We start from the raw sequence: 4,261 nt of genomic DNA on the forward strand, positions 1-4,261 counted from the left end.
GTATCTGACAACAGCTGCATTGCAGCTAATCAGAAAAACCTGTTGAAACTTGAAATGAAATAAAACCTGTGCACAGCTTTTTAAGAAGTATTGAAAGAAAAAACAGTAAAAAGTAACGTGCTAAAAGTTAAAGCAAGTGAGTTTTAATGGAACCTGTTGTTGGTAGTCTAAATTCATCACCAACTTCAACTCTGCCTCACTGCTTCTGGAGGCTGATAGATAGGATTGCTGCTCATTGCTCTTTTCCTGTGCCCACACCCAGAGGACACGGTGATGGATGATTGGCGGAGGACAGCTGGTGCTCTGCCTCTCAGGAGGGTAACTAATAGAATGGGGGCAAGTGGGCTGGTGCAGTGAGTACAGAACCAAACAGAATGCCCCAAGTACAATTTTTTTTATTTCTTATCAGCAGGCAAAAATAACCCTCAGACCTCAAAGTTTTTTTTCATGGCTTCATTTTTATCTGCTAATATTTCAGACAGATTAGGTCACGAAATAGATGATGATTATACCTTGGCGGACATGCTGCATAAAAATGAATGTTTTTGCTCTTCTCAGCAGGTCACACATGAACTGTATCTCACACTTTAATGAGCAGGATTCTAAAAGGACACTTGTTTCAGCCTCTTCCCATTAGTAGGCTTGTGATTTCCAAAACAATGGCAAAAGAATCCACATTTAATGAGCATCACCTGCTCTCAATTAAATATGCTGCAAAATATTCAAGTCTAGCGTGCTTTTCAGTCTTTGAAACTGGTGCTTAATGTCCAAGCAGTTTGAACAGGGAGCTGTCTAGCCACATTTCAGTTATGAAAGATGTTGCTTTCTACAGTAAGTGGAATGAATGCAATCCAAGTTTGGGTCTTTTTCTGTTAGACAGCAAGACAAAAAAGCCTCTAGAGCAGAGGTTTAAATCCCTCCATTCTAATAACTTGAAAACAGCTCAAGTCAAGACTACTACTTATAAGTAGCCCTTTCAAAAAAAGAGGCCATTAAAACAAGAGTAATAAACACACAAATTAAGAGAAATAGCCATGCACGTTTCAACAGATTGGTGCTAAGAAACCATATGTAATTTGAACTATTTTAGAGTATAGTGGTGCACATGAAGGCTCCACTTGAAACAAAGGCTATAGGTAATCAAGAAGGTAACTAAGGTGATAGGTGAGATTCAGGCTCCAAAGCAGAACTGAATGAATGCTGGGAGGCATCACATGAGGTTTGTCTGGTGCTTGTTCATGGTCTTGTGAGCACAAGACAGAAGACAACAGCAGTGGAAGAAATACTGCCAAATCAGTTCACAGTATATTTCAGGGCAGGGGTCACTGGACCTCGGTTCCTGTTCACTAATGCGTTTCCTATGGTGCTTTCTGATATTTTTTACCCTGTGAAATCTGAAGGCTCACATGAGGGTTTGAGAACCCTGCTATCTCAGACCTGGAAATTGCCCTTTCAGGGCATAGTACATGTATATCTTTCCATATGGGTCAATTTAAACATGGCTGAAGGCAGCTTTAACTGTAAACAAATTGGCCTCAACATTTGTTGAGTGCCCGAGATGCACTTCAGAGTGATTTAGTCCTGAGGTTTAATCTGTCTGCACAAAATAGCTATATTTTAAATGGCATCACACCTTGCTGGTTATACACAGTAAGGCAAGCCTTAAATGGTACTTGAAAGATTTTGTACATCAAAGTCTGTTTACGGGTTTTCAACAATTCTAGTTAATATGAGAAGAAAAAAAAGTTCTTCCCAAATATCTCATTGCCTCAAGTCTTGTCAGTTAAAGTAAAGTTGGTTGACTATGAAAACTCCAACTTGGAAAATATCTGCAGGTTGACTTAGAAGAAAGTATGTTTATCAGTGTGTGTAAAGATGAGTCCTTATTCCTGCTCAAGTGGAGCTCACATATATGACCCACTTGCTGAACATTCAGTTTGACTGTAAGCACCAATGTGGTGCATAAGCAGTGCAGTACATATCCACTTTAGATTAGACTATATTTATATAAAAAAGTGGGCATAGCATAACTGCGACAATATTTAGAAAGTTGCATCCAAAAATTGAATAGGGACAAGGCAGAGATATGCAGGACTTAGATCATTGTCCTGCTACAAAGCTCAAGTGCACTTGAGCTGATTGATGAAATTCTCCTTCAGAATTTCATCAATCATGGCAAGTCCTAAAGGTCATGAAGCAGCAAAGCAGCCCCGGACCATCCCAATGCCACCACCATGTTTGACTGTTCATATGATGTTCTTTTTATTAAATGCTCACCAGTTTTACATCACTTGTGATGGAATTCAAAATTTCAAGAGTACGTTCAGCTTTTGTCTTGTCACTCCATATAATATTTTCTCCAAAGTCTTGGGAGTTATCAAGATGGGTTTTTTTGTGCGACATATCTGAGACAAGCCTTTGTGTCCTTTTTAGTCAGCACTGGTTTTCACCTTGGAACTGTCCCATGGATGCCATTTTTGCCAGGTGTCTTTCTTATTGTTACAATTACTTTCTTGCTCACTTAAGTTTGGATAGTTTTTTTCTCTCAATAAATGAAATCATAATGGGGTTTTTTTCCCCAATACATTTTGTATTTACTCAGGTTATCTTAGTTTAATATTACCAATTGTTGATATGAAGAATGCAAGTGTCAAAAATATGAAAAAACTAGAATTAGAAAATGGAGCACGGAGTCTTTTAATGGGATGTCTCTTTCTGCTGGCTACATTTTCTTTTTAGAATGCTCCAAAAGGCACCAACTTGAATTAGCAGAAGTGAAGTCTGGGAGACATCAGCTAGAGCTGCCCACGTTGGCAAATCTTTCAATCAAAGCAGCTAAAACCCTAAATATAAACGTTAATAAATTGGAAAGAGTGGGTTTTTTTCAAGGGTCCAGAAGTGAAAAAATAGCTATAGCAAACAAAGCAATTATTAGTAGATTCAGCCGCAAGGTACCTCTGGAGTACTGCAGGTTATTTGCACTTCTTTCTTTTTTTTTACTGCTTTGTAAGAACTAACAGCCAGCTTGGCATCCATGCATGCTTTCCTTTTTAAACAATAGAAGCATACAGTTCATATCTCAACTCTGTTTAGCTCGACACACTAGCTAAAGGCACTTCACACTTTCCACAGTGGGGTTGAATCACTCAAGTGCCTATCTACTTGTGCGACACATAATCATGTGCAACTGATCCATACTGAAAGGCTGTTTTGAACAGAGTTTTTTTCCACATAGTCCAGACGTGTTCCATTAATACATGCATTTTAATATATTATAGCAATAAAAAAAAAAACAGATAAGGACCAAATAAACAGAACACGTCAATGTGGGCTGAAAAGTTCAAGCCTCGCTAAGACAACTCTGTTATCTCAGATATGTTATGTGTGCTGGAAAAATACAAGGCATTACAAGGCATTCCACTATGACAGTGCCAAATGTAGCCAGTATACCCAGTATCCAAAACAAGAACAAAGTCCTGTTTAATGCACACGTAATAATACCATTGCTAAATGCACACTACTATGTGTCATCATACACTTAATTAACACTGAATACATTTGCTGCACAGGTGACAGTTACTTTGTAAATCTCATACATACTGCAGTGAGCACTTTGTTTAATCTACCATGCTCTCACACTCCCCTGAGGTTTCACAGTCGAGACTTTAACAGCAGGCACTTTACTGGGTGTGGTTGGCTACATAATGCACGCAATAAAAAGCAGCACTGCTCATACCCACATACGGTAGCCACCCCTTCACTAGAGAGAACAGTAGCAGTTGGCCATGTTTCTGCTGAAACTGCTTTGTCAGCTGTTTAACATTGTGTTACTCTAATTGACCATATGCAAGTAACAAAGAGACAAAACCAATATTGGACTAGAGAGCGTAAATACTTGCTCTTCCTGCAGTCTCCGTGATCTCAAAAGGCTTGGGAGGCTCACTCCATGACTTTCTAGGCAGGATATGTTGTTGTGGTTCCATAGGGAGCGCTGAAAGGATGGAATGGTTTCATCTGGGTCAGGTTGGCTGCAGAGTTTGAGTCCCAGAGTACATTAGAGAGAGCTGAAAAAATGCTCTTAGACAAGCCAAGGAGCTGATTCGAGTGCCATGGCTGCCCTGGAGTGCTTTTACCATGCCCTGTGGATCCTTTGGGTTCATTAAGCAGTTCGGAGTTTGAGTCAGAAGCCTCTCTACAACCTGCTGTGACACGAAGAAAACACCCTTGACTGAAAAAGAAAAAACAGTAAGTACTACAGGTA

The sequence above is a fragment of the Rhamphochromis longiceps genome, linkage group LG1, assembly GCF_057381845.1.
Source record: "Rhamphochromis longiceps isolate RC_006_pf linkage group LG1, R_longiceps_female_GT1.1, whole genome shotgun sequence".
NCBI lineage: Eukaryota > Metazoa > Chordata > Actinopteri > Cichliformes > Cichlidae > Rhamphochromis > Rhamphochromis longiceps.